A 21,425-nucleotide genomic window follows, 5' to 3' on the forward strand; every position below is an offset into this window, starting at 1 on the left:
AAAACTCTCATAGCTCTAATAGTTAACCACCACTTGTTCAAATGTGAGTGTATCCAGATCATGGATGCTACTTCTTGTTAGAGTGTTGATCTTAGTCCTCTTACAAACCATTGATTTAGAGTGGCTGTTACCAGTTGGCTAGGCTCATCTAGCCTCATTAGCAACATGCCGTGAACTTCGAGGCATAATCTTTAGCTAGAAGCTTTTTCTAAGTCAACCTTTGCAGTTTTTCCATTACTTGGGTGGTAGTCTTATCCTTCTAGAATCCATGCAGGAAAGCATCCTTCAAGATCTCAAAGGCATGTGGAAGTAATCCAAACCTATTGTGCATATCAGCATGTTGCCTTTTCACCCACCACTATTGTGGCAAAGAAGTCTATCTTTTGTGGTATTGGAGCTTTGGTGGCTAGAAAGTGGTCTCAAAAGAGAAAAATTGAGCATGTTGATCTTCATTGCTCTTGCCTCTTTGGGTTCTTCAAGGCCATGGTATATCTTCTAGCTCTTCTTAAAGGATTGATTTCAGCTCTCTCTTGTCTTCTTTCTTATCTTTTCAATTGTTCTCCACCAGCTTCCCCCTCAGGATTTTGATTTTCTTGATCTTGGGGTTGAGCTACCACTACAATGACTGTTGCAAAGGTCCTTGCTCTTTGAGCACATTGTTTGGGTCAAGATGGTGTAACCCATCACCAACCTCAATTTTGATTTTCTTGATCTTGGGGTTGAGCTACCACTACAATGACTGTTGCAAAGGTCCTTGCTCTTTGAGCACATTTGTTTGGGTCAAGATGGTGTAACCCATCACCAACCTCAATTTGTTATGGGGTTTCCTTCACCGGTAGCATCGTGGGGGCTCATGCTGAGAGTCTACCATCTTCCATGTAGCCTCCATGAATGCTACTCACATGGACGTATATTAGGACACCTGACTCTTTGAACATACATTACTAAATCTCGACGTTCTTTTCCACTAACGCATGTCTCTCCTTGTACTTCGTGGTACTACTTCCAGCAATGCTATACATACCCATTTTTCTCTCAAAATGCCCTCGGGAGATCAGTCCCCAGTAGGATCACCAAAAGTGTTAACGTTTGGTCAAACCCAACTCTTTAGTGGTTCTCGACAGTCGTGGCATCTTCCAGCCATGCTATCTAACTATTCCTAATGTAGTAAGGTGGCAGCTAGCACCACACTAGTCTGTAGGAGCCCTAGGATGCATTCTCACTCAGCTTCTTGATGTGGACTAGTGTTTAGACAGCATCTGGACTGCGCTGAGGAGATGAGAGATGATGGTACAATTGCTAGAAACACACATTAACATTCCACAATTCTTGAGCGTACAGAGAAAGAGTCCATAAGAATTAGTATTACAAAAAGGCCCAAAAAGCTCAGTAGTACAAGAAGTAACACAATGAACTACTAACTCTCTAGACTATATTCATATCAGACAGTATAAAAAACTTTTGAAGTCCATGGATACACAAAGACAACTAAGCAAGTCTACTCAATACAACTATAAGATTGTGCATCTAGACTAAAATTCCACTCTTAGACTTGTATGATTCCAACCATGAATTCCACACTCTCACTCAAACACTCTCTCACCACTACTACTCTTTTCCTCATGTATAGATAGACTCGATCGGGTACTACCCGTTTGGCCCTCAACTTGGTCAAGGGAAATAATTTTTATCTCGAGCTTGAGCTCTTGTGATCATGATTGGTACATCAATCTTTGGTTGGCTGTTAGTGTTGAATTGGCCGACCAATGGTAGTGAACCCTTAGAGCTAGTTCACCAGTCAACATAGCCAATTTTTTTTTTGAATGAAGCTGGAAATTATATTAAAGATAAAAGCAAAAGTTTTGAGCTACAAGTATAACATTTGAGGCACCAAAAATCTTTTTACATTGAGAAGCTTAACTCAATACTCACATAGCCAAATTTTCATTTGTGTTAGCTATAAGAACATCTACCTCCTCCAAATCCTCCACCACATCCTCTTGGTTGGCTGAGCTTGGATGGTTTTGTAAAGACTTCTTCTTCTGAAGAGGCATCCTTGTAATGTGACTAAGAAACATTATGAGGAGCTCACTTTATTATGGTGATGCAGCAGGTATATGCATTGAGATCCTTGTGAAGATAGTATGCCGATTTGTCTGTTGTGAGGTGCATATGATTTTCTGTAGCCTATGAAGGTCAATGTAGTTGTCCATCCCACATAGAATTCCTAGGAGCAAGATTCTGAAACAAAATGGGTACAGTGAGCCCATTCCCACTCGTCATTGGGCATCTAAAATCCGGAATGTTTTATGACAAACTTATGTGTCCAATTCTCACTCTTGAGACCAGTGCAACATTGATAGTGAGAGTGGATGTCACGATTTGGGCATCTAAATGGTACACCCTTGCTTTGAGCGCCTACTAGTGCATGTTTGGGGTGAGTGGATCCTTTCCTGGATCTTGGATGATGTGGATTTTGATCCTGAGTGACTTTTGTTATGCCTATTGAGTTTATTAACGTCATGAACAAGGATTATCCATGCCAATGGTGCATCGCATGCATGAGTACATGCTTGGACACTATTTTTGCATGTTGTTTTACATACCTACTTGAATTCTGTGTTCAAGAACACCTCGTGCATGAACCATGCACATGAAACTATTTGTTGTTGCTCACGTGTTTCCATGGCATGTGAACATGTGAACAGGTGTATTGTCTAAACCTATGTATACAAGAGTTATGGCTTATTTTTTTGTTTTGCAAGTTCACACTTCATTGCAAGTATGGGCGGACAAGTTATAAGTCGCTTTGATTCACACTTTATTAAAGTGTGGACATATAATTTATTAGAGAGTTTTGGACTCTGGTCAATCAGTCAAGAATTCTGGCACCCCTTTTTAATGAACGCGGGCATGGACACCTGTGTGGGCACCTGGTGTTGAGATGTCAAGCTTAACATGAGCTAACACTCACGAGGCGCCTACATGACCATTTGACATTTATTTCACTGGCGAGTTTGGTAGTTGGCACCAACTAGTCCACATCTATCCACTTCTCTTGGTGTGTTCACATTATGGTCCGCTTGTATATACTCTATTATGTGTGTTAGTCACTTTATCTTCTTTATAGACCTCTTTTGTTGTATGAAGAAGAAGAAGAATTTTTAGCCTCTCACCTTGTGTACTCTCTTCTAGGGCCTGTGTGAGTGTGTGTGTGCTTGCAAGAGCTCAAGCTCTCTTCTCCCCTGCATCTTTTCATGGTATCAGAGCGTGGTTCATGCTAAGGGCTGAGCGGCAAGCAAGAGAAGTACAAGAAGCGGTATGAGGGTAAGAGCTTCATCTACTCTTCCCCCTTTGTGTTGGCTACTACACCCTTGTCGTTGGGAGCTCTTTGGGAGGCACGGGCAAATGAACTCTGATTGAGGAGCTTGTTTCGTGGGAGCAAAGGTACAGGTCAACTACAAAGTCTGTTGGACAAACTTTTTCGGGTCGAAAATGCATTTTGGGTACGTCTAGACCTCCGTTTTTCAGTTTACAAGCGTTCACCCCAGCATTGCGGGTAAGTTTCGATTCTTTGCAGAACTCTGTTTTTGGAACTGGAGGAAGGGTGATTGGTTATGCAGACACTGTGTGTACTGCAAAGAGGTCTCAAAGTTGCCATTGGATGTATGTATACAACGTAAGGTCACTGGTTGTGACAATTTGGGTGTAGTATAGTATCGCTGCAGAGAATACAACAGTTCAGGTCAAGCAGCAAGAGTGCTATTACTGGTAAATTTGTGTTACAGAAAGGATGTCAAATGATGGAATAAACCAGACTTTTGCAGAGAAGCTTGACAAGAATGACTTCCATGCTGAGATTAATCCAATTGTTGCAGATATAAAAGAGTTCAAGGATTGGAATCAAAGAGCAAGGAAAGTCATGTATTGGCTTTCTATCAGCATACAAGACACTATGATTGGGCATATACAGGATGCCAAGTCACCGAAGGAGGCATGGGACACCTTGGTGAAGCTGTACTAACACCAAGGCACAAAAAATTCAATTGAAGAATGAGCTTCATACTGTGGAAAAGAAGAATATGTCTGTGAATGATTATGCTTTGAAGATCAAGGGCATTGTGGAATCCCTTGCATGAATTGGTGTTTTTGTTGATGGTGATGAGATAAGGTGGAAGTGTGTCTGCGTGGTCTCTCGCGCCACAATACAAGGCGCTCAAGACGTCTATTCAGACTCAGGAGAACATTCCCAACTTCACAGATTTGGTGTCAATGTTAATCATTGAAGAGAACAACTTGGGTGAAGATAAACAGTCTTCTGTTTGTGTCCAATGTATAAGTGCTGAAGTGTTTTAATACGCATAATTTTCCAAAAGTGCTCAACCCCATGTACACCGGAGGTGATTTCATACAAACATACATAACATGGACCCTAACTAGCTACTCTCATGTATCTCCTAAAAATCCTACTGCCTCCACAAAGGGCTGCTATTTTGCCTGCTACTGAAAGGCCATGGGCAGATATCTTGACAACAATCCAACACAAGGTACTTTATATACATCATTATCCCAGAAAAAATAAAAAATATGTTATATGTGCATTAATAGGGCAGCACCAATGTGATTATCAAGAACCTCATAGGTTTCTCAAGTATATTCAAAAATGACAGATTAGCTTGAGAAAATGAGAGATTAACTCAATTAAATGACCATCAGAAGTCATTCCACATACAAAACCTTGCCAGATCTTCACTGGACCCAAGGAAACCCATCAGCTCTTTTGTCCCAATCCACAAAAAGTCATCCAGGAAGCTCACTGATAGCATATATGCTGTTAGCTCTGTGCATACCAAGCTCGTACATGCCACCATTATGATGTTTATCATCTGTCTATGCATGCTGGCTCTGAATGTGCTATGTACATATCATTATCGTAATCATCACCATAAATCTCATATACTATGTTGTATATCTCTCCACAACGTCATATCCATCGTGGCACAACATGAAGCAATAGAAAAGCTCCATGTCTCCATATACTGCAGAATCCCTCAAAAGTTAGTTTCTTCTTGACATAAGTAGCTCTTGATTGAAACTTGGCATTGATGCTCTGGACAAATGAATCATCACCTCACATTCACATAGGAATACCAGACATCCACAGAAAGATACCCCATATCCACAATGCACCCACTTCAACTCATGGAGAATGACTTCCTTTTGGTTGCTGAAGGGCCCAAGGTTCCCTCAAATAGGTCAAGCAGACAATTATCAAGGTCCTCTGCTGTATACTTTATATACTTTCGAGGATGCCTTCCAGACTCCAGGTAGCTTTGAAACCGAGACGAAAAGGAGCGGTATGCTGGTATCAACTTCTCTGCAATGGATAGCCTGAGCTCCTCTCTCAGCTGAGGATCAGGCACAACCCATGTGGACTGTGTCCGGAGCACATCTTCAAATGAGGCATTGAAAGTTTTGAACCTCTCTTTCAAAGCAACCTTCGAGATGCCACTAGAAAAACTGCCACTCACGGAGAGGCCCTCATCCCGGAGGCATGCCAACACCCTCATCCATGCAGCTCTCACATAATTGGTTGCATACTGCCTGACCTGGCCTGAATGCTTTCGTACCCAATCCTCCCCTACCAATGAGGAGAGCTCTGATTGCTTCACTTTCTGAACTATGTAGTGGGCATTGTTCATGAGAAAGAGGTATGACTGAGCTATGTCTTTGTAAAGTTTGGACTTGCCATCAAGATTACATTCCAAAAGGACAGTGAGCCATATTATCTGCACAGCCAGAGGGGAAAGATGGTCAGTCCCATTGTGGTTTTCCTCCTCCGAGGCAACATCCAATGATGATCCACTGCTTTGAGCACCCATCGCCAGTTTCTTGTCTCCAAGAAGCCGCCTCAAAGTGCCTGAGTAGCTAAAGAGAAGCCATATGTAGTTCATCACATAACGTGTCAGGGGATGCACCGCCCCTCCTGGCACGGGGGTTTTAGATGCATCTCTCTGAATTGCGTTCTCAAACTCTGCAAAGGTTCCTCTAGCCGTCTCTCCGAGCCTCACAAGGATCCCATGGGCCTCAGACCTCACACTGGAGCATAGGTCATCAGAAAAGATGAAGTTAATGTCAGGTATAAGGTCCCATAAGCTTTCATACATGTCCAGGATTTTGAAGAGCTTCTCAGGAGACCTCCTACTAATGGCAATGGCTTCCCCCAAGCTTAAAAGCTGCAGTATAGAGCCTTTTGCTATCTCTGCAAACGCTGTTTCCCTCCACGGACTCAACCCTGCAAACACCTGTTCACACAAAATTCTCTCACTTGCATACAAAACCCTGACGGCCACCTTCAAGGTGTGAACCCACTTCTTGATTCTCACCTCCAAGTTCTCCCATGCCATTTTGTGTACATCTTCAATGCTCAGCTTCTCTATCCCCAATCTGAGAAGGCTTTGGTCCAAGAGAACCTTCCTGATGCCGGAATAGATCTGACAACACTCTCTTCCATACCCACCTGCCATCATCCGCCGTGCAATGTCGTTCAGGTCGGAGATGACATCTGCATGGAGTAGTTCTATGGTGAAATTCACAGCATGGAGAGATGGTCCTAAAGGTATGTCATCATCATCAACATCACCATCCTCATCAACATCAATGATACCATTTCTATCTTCATCCTCCTCTCTGCAGACAAGACCCGGGGCTTCTTCTGCACCATTAGACTGCCCTGCCACTAGCTCAAGTATCCATTCAGGGTCTACAGAGCTGCTGTGTGAAAGGAGCAGATGCCTAAACTCCTCTTCTAATCTGGCCATGGCCATCTGAAGCAGGCTCTGAGCTCTGTCAAAAGCTTGTCGCTCCCGTCGCGACACAGAAAGAGAACCCATCAAATCTTGAAGCTCATCTACTGCATGTAGGTACGATTCAGACTCTTTAGTCTGACAGGACCAGATTTGGGTCTTTCTGGCAAGCTCAGAGGAGGCCATTTCCCACTTCAATACAGTATCCCCTGCCATCTTCAAGCTCTCAAGGAACTTGCTGTGTTCAGTGGGCAGTGATTCAGGCAGATCTGTCTCTGTGTTCCTGTGTTGCTTGTCATTCATGCTGGAAAACCTATCATCAAAATTAAAAAAAATTCGGAGCATATCCTCGGTGGTGTTGTCATTGCTGCTCAAAGACTTTAATATGTGTTGGGCTGTAGCTATAACCCTGTCTTTGCCATCTGATGAAGCCATTAAGTGGGGATTTAAAGCTTATACCAACCCAATTAAGCTGAGGGCGCCAGATTAAGATAAGATTACTAAAAGTGACTGCAAACTCAACATAACCTCAGGAAAAAGAGAGGTTGAAAAGCAACAAAGGAGTATTGAGCATTGTGGGTGATAATGAGGGGCCAGATAGGTGTGAAACACTCAGATGATTCAATCTAAACCAGAAAGAGAGATTAGAGATAAATCAGTCTCAGACAAGACTTGCAGAAGGGAGGCTAAGAGAATCAGCTATGGAAGAATCAACAAAATGGGTGTGGCAAAATGGGTTTCAGATTATTCACTCAAACATCAAATAGACCTGAAAAGAGAAGAAGGGCCAAAAAGGGTCTCAAATGCTTCATTCAGATGCCCCCCAAAAAATAAAACACCTGCATCATAAAGGAGCTCAGGAGAATTGAGCCATGAAACATAGTACTTAAAATGGGCTCAAAAGAGCCAATTCAGAGCCCAAACAAAACAAAACAAAACAAAAAAAACCTGCAGAAGGGAGAGCTATGAGAGAATGGCAACATGTGCTTCCCAAAATTAGGTCTTCAGGGCACTCATTTAGATGTAGAAAAGCAGAGAAAGGAAGAAAAGGGGAATGAAAAACAAAGAAAATGAAATTAAACCGAAATTCTACTTACACTGTCGAGAGCGTTTCTCCAGGAGTAAGGTCACAGGTGGAGAGTGAAACAGCGGTGAAGAAGCTTTAATGGGTCTTGTTGTATGTGAGATTGGGCGCCGCCCTTTTTGCTGCTTTTGGATGATTCAGTGCAAAAATGGTTTGAAACCGTTGAATGTGAAACGGACACGTCAACGTGAACGAGCGGGCAAGATGGTGTGAACACAAAAAAAGTCGTGATGAACAAGTTCCAAGTTTCCAACAGGGATTAGTTTACTAATGATGCCCTGCCAACATTGAAATGATGACCAATGACCATAACTCTGAGACACTTTTTTTTTGTGAGCTTACTGTGACTGCTGTGACTTTGATGGAGATTTGATTCTGAGGAATTTCATGTAGAGTAACTAATGTAATGTTGAGGTAATAAATGTATAATCAATTGATTCTTTAGAGTGATTAACAGGTTATTACTGAGAATTAGCCAGGAGAATATACTCAAAACCGTTGATTATGGTGTACTTTGCGCCTTAATTTTGGCATAAGCAGTGCTGCTTTGATTCTTTCATATCACTGATGCCACTTTAAAGTTGATTCTTCAGAAGGGTTTAGAGTGATTAACATGATATAACTGAGAATTAGCCAGGAGAATATACTCAAAACTGTTGATTATGGTGTACTTAGCGCCTTAATTTTTTGCATAAACACTGCTGCTTTGATTCAATCAGATCACTGATGCCACCCTTTGATTGGTCAATTATCTACGGTAATCTGTTGCTATCAAACTATAATTAATTATATGTAGGTGGTAAATCTGTTGCTCTTGCCCATGTGAGCGGATCAAGTTTGAAGTTTGAATTCCTTGTTCTGAGTGAGAAGACTGAGATTCTGATTTGATTTTAAGCAGAACTATTATGATAACATTAATTAAATTAGTTTATTACACGGACAGAAAAAGGGTATTGATTCTTACCTAGCTGTAAAAGGGGTGACTCAGGTGAGTGGTGTGGGATGGAGACTTGAGATTGTTAAGTGAAAAGGTTGGGAAAAGTGGGTGTGGGTGTGGGTGTGTGTGTGAGAGAGAGAGAGAGAGTGTGTGTGAGAGAGAGAGAGAGAGAGAGAGTGTGTGTGTGTGTGTGTGTGTGTGTGTGTGAACCCAGAGCCTGTCCCCTCAGAGTGCAGGCACATACACAGTGCAGTCATCTGAGATTTTGCAGATCTGTCACTAGGGGTCCAGCACCCATCACCCCCAATGTCACCCCTCTGCATTCTTGGTCCCCCCCTGTCCCCCCCCTCCCAAATTAAAAAAAAAAATTCCAATCATATATTCCTATATATATACATAAAAGAGAGAAAAAGAATATGAATTTGGAACTCCCTTATATTTCTATATTTAACCTTCTTCTTTTAGAACATAGAAATTAATTTTGCTTTTTCCTTTTTAAAAGCTTCCTTGCCTCCCACCTTATTAGAAGCTTCCACCTCCCCCCACCAGAGCCCAACTCCCAACTTCTTTTCACTTTTTCCATCTTATAAACTCCACAGAATTTAGAACCAAAAAAAAATCCTTTACAAGAAATGAAGCTTGCAAAGCTTACTCCACACACCCCACATTCCAACAGACCACTTTTCATTTTAAATAAAAAAAGGCACTTCTTGCTTTTGGAATGAGCATTCATTACAAGAGAAAAAGGAGGAAAAAAAATCACTATTCACAATAAAAAATACCCCATTTTTTTCTAAATCCCTGACAAATCTAAAAAGGCATGCTTTTTTAAGTTGCAACAAAACACTTAAGGTCCTATGTAGTATGCTAGCCTCCAAAAGTAGTCAAGTCTATGCATACACATACTTCGATTGGACCTCCCATCATCCACTAGATGCATATCACCTTGCACATTTTCCATGCACACTTCACCATCAGGCTTGATTATTGACGGGCACCCTTGCCCTTCAAAATTGACAGGTTTGGTAAAATATAGCAAGTTTTTAGTATTTCAATGTAGATTTTTATGGCCATTTTTAAAATTTGCAAGTATTTCACGTGGGCCACCATTATGTAATTGTAGCAAGTTTTTAGTATTTCAGTGTAAATTTTTATGGCCATTTTTAAAATTTGCAAGTATTTCACGTGGGCCACCATTATGTAATTGTAGCACAACATACCCCCACCAATAAGTTATTACCAATGCCAAGGTTCAAACTTCCATTGGGTTTGCGCAACATACTAACATAACCAACAACAGTGCCAACGTTTAAACTACACCATGGCTTGGACTAGTAAGATTTCCCACTTTAACGTGTCCCAACGTAAACAACAACATGAACATAAGAGTCTCCTCAAGCGTGCATGAGTTGGGGCCAGTTGGCTCTCAAGTTGACAGCTCGGGTTTGAACCCCGCCCGCTAATCAAAGAAGTTCTTTAGTACCCATCGCTCACCATAAGAAAAAGGAAAGAGTGTCCCCAAAGAACATTCTTTCACTTAAACATAGCTCATAATTTGTAGATTTTCTTCAAAAGTGTGGAGATATTAGAATTGACTATAACAAAAAAGTACGAATTGAATTCTACAAGTGTGTTGTATGGCAACCTTTCACAAGGCTAGGTTCTTGAGGTCAACATAAGAGGCAATAAGCATTGCATTCATGGAGAAAATCTTATTACATTTAATATGACATTAAATGGAGTATAAAACTAACTCAAAATAATATTTACTCAACATGGAATTATAAGCATAATAAATATTCTTTTTCACCAAGAACATTGAATATGACTAAAGTGGAGTATTAAATATTCGGTTAATACTAATGTCCACTAAACATGAAATTATAAGCATGATAAATCTTCTTATAAAGATATCCATGTTTAAAAATAGCTCTCTCTCTCTCTCTCTCTCTCTCTCTCTCTCTCTCAATGGATCAAAAACTAAAAACACAAAGTACATACATTTTTACTAGAGAACTTACACCTAGTGCAATCCCAAATCTTGCCAAAAAGAAAACACACAAGAGTACACATGAACTAATGGATAAACACACAAGAGTACACATGAACTAATGGATAAACCCCCTTATACAGAAGGGTACCTTCTCTACTACTGTTGCATTGCGCCTTCTTTAGCAAATTTTGAGATCACTAATTGCCAAGAATAATAAGAAATATGTGTCCAATCATTGTGGTTATAGCCATTGCCACATTTAGAAAGGTCCACGAAAGTCCTAGGATGACATTTAGAGCACATTGGCATGATCCCATGATTCTCATTCCTCTCATTTCCTTTGTGCCTAATAAATTCAAGGAATACAAGCTTTAAGTATGAACACATGAACCCTTCGAATTGACAAGTGTTGAAAATCTTAATAAAGACCATGTTCCATTTTCAAAGCATGGTCATACTGCTAAAAGGCACACTCACAAGATTAAAAGGACATTTAATATTATATTTTATACTTGGATTCCTTTAAATATACCATTATGAGATTATGTTAACATGTTTATTGAGACACAACGTTGCTATCACAGTCAATGAGTTCACATATTAAAGAAATAAGGCTTTGTCATTTAATCGCGATACATTTGAAAAACCACACAACCCTTATTCACACAATAGTCAAGAAACATGTTTTTTATTGCTTTTTAAGATGGAAGCACACATGGCGTGGTCTGTTTGTCCATACCTAAGTGTTGACAAGCTTCTATGAGGACAATGTTTCAAAGTGCAGATGATTGTTTTGAAATTTGAAACGTGCTAGCATATATATTAAGTACTTACATTTTCCCTATATGAAAACAAAATTGTAGCTTGAGAAAATCTCAAGCATTCAAAAGCACTTACACTAACCATGATGATGAGTGATAGTTCTTTGTTTCACCACACTTCTCAAGGCATGTGTCACTTTAATGAATGGTGGCATTGATGCAAAAGTATGTAAACATTAATCGTCAATCATTCATTGTCAATAATTCCATGTAAAAATATAACTGACCAAAACAACATTGTATCGATGCAAATCTAGGCATGTGGTGCACTTAATTGGTGGATGATTTATTCTCATTGATGCTTTGAAGAAACAAACACGACATGCTAGCTTGCTTAATAGTGGCGTTCATTCTAGCCTAAGCATACAAAGCACTAGCTAGTTGATAACACATTCTCATTGTTGCTATAAAGAAGCATAGCCAACTTCTTGGGATTGTTCATTCTGAGTGTTGCTACAAAGACATGTACATGTCTTTATGGAACAACGTAAGCCTAAAAATAGGAAATTTTAATTGATATTACTAATCAACACAAAACAAAGATGCTTTTACAAGTGAACATGCTAGAATTTTCAAGAGTAATTACTTGTTTAATACATGTTATTGAGTTACCGCTTGTTGGTAATGATAGTTTATCATTTGCATATATAATGAAAAGTATGTGAAATTGCTATAAAAATGATTAACTCATTTATGCAAAATTGCTTTACATTATCTGTATAAGAGTACTATATTTTATTATAAAATTCTATTGAATTTGAAATACTTATAATTAATTTTATAAATATAGTTATTATTATTATTAAGCAATTATATTTAGCTTTTAAAAGATAAGCTATATTACTAAAAAGAGAACGTAAATAAATATAAACAGCCTCTATAAAAAGTTATTTGGCAGGGGTAGTCAATATTGACTCTTCCATCCCTCTGGAGGAGTGGTTGGATCCGATACCGGACCCTCCTCCTCCTCCCCCTTAGTGGCTAGGTGTGTTCACACCAGGTATGATATACCCTTGGTAGTTCATGGGGATGCACCTTGTAAAGGGTGAGGGTAATTGGTTTCCATGCACATGAGTGGCACATCGACCCACCATTGGCCAAGGTGGCGAGAGAGAGACTCTGGCATTTGTGGATTTGGGAGGGTCGACGGCCTCACGCGTCTCTAATGGGACCTAGGAGAGTGGACATGGCATGATCCAGTATACAGTGATGAGGAGACTCCTAGTACATCCTTTTTTGCATACACTGTATGGCTAGGCCATAGGAATCAAATGCTAGAGGCAGAGGACACTCCAATAGCAACAAGACACTGGCAGTCCCAAGGTCTCTCACTGCACACTTTCTCAGACTTCTAGAAGAGGCTGTGGGATAGTTTTTGGCCGCAAAAGATCGCTCTCTTTGTGGAAGCTAGCACATATCAGCTTGGTAGTTGCCACTGGGTTGGCCACCATTGGAGGTAGGCCGGCATTATGTCTAAGGTGTGTCCATCCCCAAGAGTCCTACTAGTGCCATTGTCTTTGGAAGGCTCAGTAGGTTTGGTAGCAGATCCTACACATTTTCACTATGGACCGAGCCTTCTCTTACGTGGGGCATAGTTGCTGAAAAGATTGGGGGAGGAGAGAGAGCTTGAGCTTTTGCAAGCACACACACACTCTCACAACAATGGATAACACACATACAAAAATAAAAGGCTGAAATCTTCTTCTCCTTCTTGCTCTCAAAAGAAGGCTACAAAAGATAAGTGAAAACCCAACATAAGTACTAGAGCACTACGTACAAGGTGGTTCATAATGTGAACACACTAAGTAGGTAAGCTGGCACCATAACTCGGTTAAACTAGGTAGTTGTAATCCAGTTGTAAAATCAATAGCGAAGATTCGTAAACACACCAATGGGGTCAACTAGCAAACACGCTAGTGGTGTTGTAAATGTAAAACCGTTACCCAAGCGCATCATGAGTGTTATCTCATGTTGAGCTTGCAATCTCAACACCTCCTCAAGCTTAACTCCATCTCTAAGACTCCAAGCATAGTGCAGAATCTTTGAAGCTTCTTTGCTCCTAAGGCCTTGGTGAAAATGTCAAGCCCAACATGTCCTGCCGAGACCCTCTCTCCGATAAAGTAATAATGGACCTCTATGTGTTTGGTCCGCGCATGAAACATTGAGTTCATTGGCCAACTTTATGTGCTACTATGGTTGTCGCAATAGATGACAACCTACATGTCCACATGTAACTCCAAATCTCTGAGTAGCTTATGTAACCAAGCTACCTCGGATGATGTGCATCACCCCTATTCTCTGCCTCTCTATACTTGACAAGGCACTACTTCTTGCTGCTCCATGTAATAGCACCACTCCTAAAGAAAAACATAAACCTGCTAACGATATTATATCCAAAATGCCACCAGGCCAATGTGCATCAGTGTATCCATACAACTACAACTGTATACCTGTTGGAAATAGGGTTGCGGAAATGCGCGCGCGCGTGCACACACACACACACACACACACACACACACACACACACACACACACACAGTGGAGAAGCTCAATGAGATGATAGATAGATAGATAATGAATGTGTGTTGTACAAAGATGATAAGTATACCCCAAGATAGGTGTATACTAGCACAGGGGAAAAAACCTCCTAAAGAGGGAAAAAGTGGCCCGGTTCATCGTAGTGTGTTCACACACATCACTACCAAATATGGCTATAAACCCCCTAGGAATGATGATGTGAACAAGAGGTGAGCTGGTACTAAAAGGACAGAGATGTGCAAGGCTCTTTGGACTATGAACTATGAGAGGGAGCCCAGACTAATCCCCAAAGGAAAGTGTTATATGCACATTATATGTGCATATACTAAGAGACTAATCTACCCTAGGCATGTGAGCATGGGAGCATGAGAACATGCTCTAGTGGGGCAAGGGTTAGGTCTAACCTTGGGTTGAGGTTAGGGTCAAGCAACCAAGGGTCGCACATGGAAATGGAGAGTCAAGAGTCACTTGAGTGCTCTCCTATATAATAGGGGAATGGGGCACTCTCAAGGGCTTTTCTCTTGTGTAGAGCATTGCATCTACTCTCTTGCCGTTTCATGCTAGAGTTATGTGTTGCTGGAATGAAGTCATATCTCTTCGTGGTATGGGACACTAAGGTTAGGTATGTGGTACTTTATTATATTTATGTGTACACCCTTGGGCTCGAGGGGTGGATGAGTATATGCCGAGAATTACTAATTTTTTGAAAAATTTTATGATCAATGGGATTCTCGAGGTAAATTTTTTAATAATTACCAAACTTAGAAATATTCTAGAAATTATTCCAGAAATCCTAGAAATTGGTATTTTTGAAATATCAATTGTATTTTGGTAAATTTTATTGCTAAAATTTTTAAAAAAATTTAGATTTGGAGTGCCATAATATAGAATTTGGTGGATTCAAAATTAGTAAATTTTGAGGCCCTAGAAAAATAGAAAAATTAGAAAAAAATCATGATAATTCTTTTTTCTCGAGAATTTAATAATTTCGAGGGGTTATTTAGTGTTGAAGTACGTTTTTTACGTGCTAACATTAGATAGATACGGGTTGCGAGTGTGCCTCGTATTTGTAGTTATTTTTGTTTGGATTAATTCTAGATAGTGTTTTCATGATTTTTTCTCGTTGTTTAGCAACCAAATGCTAATTCAAGCATTTTTTGTTATGTGCAGTCAATTCTAGCGAATTGATTTGCTAGATCATTTTGGTCAAGGGTGGGCAAGTGAAGTCGGTTCGAGTTCGTGATTTTTAAAGAAACATATTACCATGGCTCATATTGACTTCTCAGTTAATGATAATGTCAATGAGATGAGTGATCATTCCAACTCAGATAGGGAAGATCTTAAATTCCAAGTTGAAGAAGAGGAGGATGTTGGAAAGAGTAAATTTATGGAAGTGATAGAGCGTTTAGAGGCAACTATTACCAAATGCCATAATGAGATGAAGTCACTAAAGATGCAGATCTTGTCTTTGCAAAAATCTCTTTTGGCGACACCTCCTGCTCCTACTAAAGCAGTTGCTCCGTTGTTTGCACCAAAGGTGTATGGCGGTGAGAAAAAGGAGAAGACTTAGGAATGTGTAGATGTTTGGCTCAATAGGTGGACTACACACTTTGCCTTTCATCCATTCACTGATGCATTTTCGCTCAGCAACTCCATTTTGCTGTGGAGTGTATCTGCATGTAAATTGTCTTTGAATACCATTCTTCTTCCAAAATTCAGAGAACTCATTGGAGAAGTACTCTCCCCCTCCATCTGACCTTAGGCACTTTACATGTTTCCCTGTTTGCTTTTCAACCATAACTCTGAAATTCTGAAAATGAGTGAACACCTCACCCTTCTCCTTCATGAAGTATACCCACACTTTCCTTGTGTGGTCATCAATAAATGTCGCATAATACCTGTAGCCTCCCATAGGACATGCTCTTCGTAGGACCCCATACATTTGAATGCATAACATCTAGTGCATTTCTGCTCACATTTCTGTCACGTGGGAAATACATGCTTTGTTTGCTTTCCAAATTGGCATGCTTCACATATTTTCTGCATACCTTCAACTTTAAACTTTGGCAGCCCTGTCACAATTCCTTTAGTCTGCATAGACTTTATTCTCTGCACATTCACATGTCCAATTCTTTTATGCCAAATGTCTGTGTCTGCAATAATTCCTGAACCATTTGCAAACATCGCAGCACTCACTTCAGGCATGTTTACATTCAATGTAAACATTCTGTCCAATCTGTTGCCTTTTGCAACCAACATGCACTTGTCTTTAAAGTCTTTAACATAACAATCATCAGGGTTAAACTGAACCTGCAAACCCTGCTCAATCATCTGGCCAACTGAAACCAGATTCTTTGTTATGTTCGGAACATGAAGTGCAAGGTACTTACTTTGCCATCCTGCATAGACAATGGCACATCTCCAACATGGGTAATTGGATGAGCAGTGTCATCCCCTGGTTTTCACAAAACCTGGTCTTTCAAGGTTTTTCATCTCCTTGAACCACTCCCCATGACTTGTCATGTGGTTCGAAGCACCTGAATCAACGTACCATACATCATCTTTATGTGCTACTTCAACATTTTCAGACATGGCATTAACTACATGCTGCATAACAAACAACAATTCATTATCCTCATTGTTTCTGCTCGAGGATGCATAGTTGTTTTGCTGCAATTTTCCATTTTGCATGTAAGCCTACTTCTTATAACAATCTGCCTGCACATGTCCAGGCTTACCACAATAAAAGCATCCATGTGTATCATTATATTGCCTTTGCCAATTTCCACGGCCTCTTTGACTCCCCCTGCCTCTTCCACCTGCGTGTTGTTGTGAATTTTGGGACTGTTGTTGTTGCTGCTGGCTGGCCATAATTCTGATTACCTGTTCGGCCACCTCCTTGGCCACGTCCATGGCCTCCTCTACCTCGTCCTCTTCCTGAACTTGTGTAGAAGGCGTGTTGCTCTGAACTATTTTTGTTTTGTGAAGGCTGTTGGTCTTCACCCAAGCTCTTCTCTTTTATAATCAACATAGACACCAAATATGTGAAATTGGGAATGTTTTCTCGAGTCTGAATAGACGTCTTGAACGCCTTGTATTATAGCGCGAGACCACGTAGACAGACTTACACCTTATCATCATCATCTACTGAAATGCCAATAGATGCAAGGGATTCCACAATACCCTTGATCTTCAATGCATAGTCATTCACAGACATACTCTTTTTCTCCACAGTATGAAGTTCATTCTTCAAATGTATCTTTTGTGCCTTGGTATTCGTTTCATAGAGTTTTACCAAGGTGTCCCACGCCTCCTTGGGGGACTTGGCATCCTGTATCTGCCCAATCATGGTGTCCTGTATACTGATAGAGAGCCGATACATAACTTTTCTGGCTCCTTGGTTCCAATCCTTGAAGTCTTTCACATCTGCAGCAGTTGGATTGATCTTCGGTATCTCCGGTGCCTCTTCATGCTCACCTTCTATATGTAGTCCCAGTAACCCTTTCCCATAAGGAAATTTGTCAACTTGAACCTCCAAGCATGGAAGTTGTTCTTATCAAGCTTCTCAGCAACAATCTGGTTTATGCCATCATTTGACATCTTGCCAGACACACAAATTTACCAGAAATAGCACTCTGGCTTGTCCTGCACAAACTGCTGTATTTTCTGCAGCAGCGGTACTGAACTACACTCAAATGTCACAACTAGTGACCTCAATGTGCATACATACACCCAATGGTAACTGTTGACCTCCTTGCAGCACACACAATGTCTGCACAACCAATCGGCTTTTACCCACAAAGACAACAGTTAAAGCGTCGGAGTTGGCTTACCAATTCGTCGAGAAATTGTTTAGACTGTATGGTGTACCTTTTGATATTGTGACCGATCGAGACTGTATGGTGTACCTTTTGATATTGTGACCGATCGAGACTCTAAGTTCACAACTCATTTTTGCCACATGAAAGTTTCAAGAAATTGGAAACTACTTTGAGTATGAGTTCCTCTGATCACCCGTAGTCTGATGGGAAAACAGAGTGTGTGAATCAGATTGTAGGATATGCTTCGTGCATATGTCTCTAGAAAACCATCGAGTTGGTAAAAATATCTTCCAATGATGAGAAGATGATATAACAGTTCTAAGCATACGGCTACTAACTATAGTCCGTTCATGCTTATGTATGGGTATCAACCCAGAGCACCTATTGATGTCGGTCTTAAGGACATTGAGCTTGATACATCGAGGGATTTATTATGTGATATGTAGAAAATACTAACCCAAGCTCGAGATTCTATTTGGAGTGCTTAGGATAGAGCACGGTTTTATGTTGATAGGGGACGCTCACCTCGATCTTTTGAGCCAGGAGCGCCGGCTTATCTGAAAGTTCCTAAAGATTTTGAGACTTTGTCAATAGGAAAATGCTCAAAATTATCTCCTAGATATTGTGATCCATTCTGAGTTATATGTAAGATTGGCACGGTTCCATATGAATTAAAAATACCTCCTCATGTTAGAGTTCAGCCAGTTTTTCATGTCAGTAGACTGAAAGAGAAGCTGGGAGGTGAGGATAACACAGTTACTCCTCAAGAACTCGTTGAAGTCGAAGATTTATCTTATATTCCATATGAACCTGAAAAGGTACTTGAATTCAGGGAAAGGAAACTTCGTAGTCGCTTAATCCCTGAGATTAAAATTAAGTAGAAGATTGAGAAATTGAGGATTCAACTTGGGAGAGTTGAGAACGTTCAGTGCGGGTTTCCTTCTTTTCATTGCAAGGGTGCAATGTTTTGAGAGAGGGGAAGTATGTTATGTGCACATTATATGTGCATCTACTAGGAGGCTAACCCACCCTAGCCATGTGAGCATGGGAGCATGGGAACATGCTCTAGTGGAGCAAGGGTTAGGTTTAACCTTGGGTTGAGGTTAGGGTTAGGCAACCAAGGGTCACACATGAAAATGGAGAGTCAAGAGTCACTTGAGTGCTCTCCTATATAATAGGAGCATGGGGCACTCTCAAGGGATGTTCTCTTGTGTAGAGCATTGTATCTACTCTCTTGCCATTTCATGCTAGAGCTATGTGTTACTGGAATGAAGTCATATCTCTTGGTGGTATGGGACACCAAGGTTAGGTATGTGGTACTTCATTGTATTTATGTGTGCACCGTTGGGTTCGGGGGTGGTTGGGTGGATCAGTATATACTTGGTTTATACATGTTTATGCATCGTGATTAGCTAGAGAGATCTTTAGAGTTTTAACAAGAAGTTAGTTCAAAGCTTTGTGAAAAGCTTCAAACTTCTCTTGTGAGAGAGCCTTCATGAATAAATCTGCCATGTTGTCCTGTGTTGGCATATAAGCCAAGCTATTTTTCCTTGCATAGTATCTTTCCCTGACATAATGCACCTCAATGTGCTTTGTGTGAGCATGAAAAACTGTATTCCTCGCATTTGCCATAACACTTTCACTATCAGTAAAGATGGTAGTGGCTAAGAACTTGCTAATACCCAAATCAACAATAAGGCGTCTAACCCGAACACACTCAACTATAGCTATAAGCGTCACTTAGCTTCACATCTAGAAGTGGCCATAGTGGGTTGCTTCTTACTAAGCCATGATATACATAAATCACCAAGGTGAAACCACTCATGTGGACACTCGTGTGTCGTAACATCCAACCATGCAGCTATGATTTACCTCCCTTGGGATAAAACAACCCAAAGTGCTTGGTGCCCTTTAGGTAACGGAACACCTGTTTTGATTGACTGCCAATGCTTTGTGCCTGGGTTATGCATAAATCTTCTCAATACTGAAACCCCATACTAAATGTCAAGCCTGGAATTACATAAGAAGATAAGGCATCCAACAGCTTCTTGATACAGGCCAATATCAAAAGGGTCACCAATATCTTCAAGACTAAGTTGTAAAAACGAGGTTCCATAGGTGTAGCAACACGTTTGTAGTATCCAAGATTAAACCTCTTTAACAGTGCCTCTATTTATTGTGTTTGGTAGTAATCTTATATGCAAAAACATTTTCAACCATAGCAACAAAGTGCTTAAAGCACATAAAAATCTCTGATTTTTGTTTCGATGGATATACCTAAGTATGTCTAGATTAATTAATGAATGTGTCAAAATAGAGGTATCCCCCAATAGATAGTTTCCTCATAGGACCATATACGTCACTTTGTATAAGCTACAACAGCTCTACTTAAGCTATCTTTGGGACATAATTCCCTCTGCATTTTTCCAAGAATAAATCCCTTACAAACATGTTTGATAGAGGCTTCAAGATATGGCAGCTCACACACCATGTTATACTTATGCAAACTCAGTAAACTGCCAAAGTTCAAGTGACCAAAGTGTGCATGCCACAACTTAGAATCACACATTGCCTTTGTGGCAGAAATTATACATATAGCATGCTTCTGTCTTTCATATGCATTTAGCATGTAAAGGCCATGAGAAAAAGTACCAAAAGTAACAATTCTATTGCCACTTTGCAATCATAAAGAATACGTCTACCATCCATAAACTAGACCAGTAAGCTAGCCTTAGTAATGGCAGAGATAGATAACAAGTTCTTCTTGATCCCTGGTACATATAATACATCTAAGAGCGTGATTGTTCTACCATTTATACAGTAGTGAGAATAATTTTACCAACTCCATTTACATGATATATGAGAATTTGATTGCACATGTAACAATGTTTCCCTATGGAGAAAATTCAAGTGATGAGAACAAAGTAATGTGCTTACTAGCACCACTATCAAAATACCATACATGTACATCTGTAATAGCCATGCATACATCCTCATGCAAAGGGTCAAAATTACATTGCACAATGAAAGCCCAATCATCATGTGCATAGTTTACAGACTCATTCTTTTCTGCATTAGATGTTGACACATCAGCTACAACCATACCTAAGTCTTTCTTTTTCCTTCTCCAACCACTTCTTGCACTCATTAATGCAGTGATTTGGTTTCCTGTAATAGTTACATTTTATCTTGTTGCCTTCCTTGTCGTCTCGTGAGATACGTGTTTCACGGCCAAGTGTTTTTCACGGCCAAGCATCTCACGAATTAAGGGTCTCACACCTTAAGAACTCACGCAAAAAATAATAAAAAAAAAGATAAAATCTGTGAAGTCTGCTTCACGCCGTGAACTCCACCTTACTAGTTCATGACGTGAAAGGGACACTGTTGTAAAAAAAAAAACACATGAGACACGGGTTTCACGGCAG

At 40.3% G+C, this 21,425-nt stretch overlaps 1 pseudogene across 1 annotated transcript; it reads right to left on the bottom strand.

The window, feature by feature from the left end:
• Positions 1-4,576: 4,576 nt before the first annotated feature.
• LOC147628454 (exocyst complex component EXO70B1 pseudogene) lies at positions 4,577-8,011 on the bottom strand (annotated as a pseudogene). Its single transcript, XR_015268110.1, has 2 exons — positions 7,904-8,011; positions 4,577-7,228 (listed from the first exon to the last, which is right to left on the bottom strand). The product of XR_015268110.1 is annotated as an exocyst complex component EXO70B1 pseudogene (transcript).
• Positions 8,012-21,425: the final 13,414 nt, after the last annotated feature.

The sequence above is a fragment of the Cibotium barometz genome, chromosome 19 (assembly GCF_041138505.1).
Source record: "Cibotium barometz isolate CiBa-2024 chromosome 19, ASM4113850v1, whole genome shotgun sequence".
NCBI classification, from domain to species: Eukaryota; Viridiplantae; Streptophyta; class Polypodiopsida; order Cyatheales; family Cibotiaceae; genus Cibotium; species Cibotium barometz.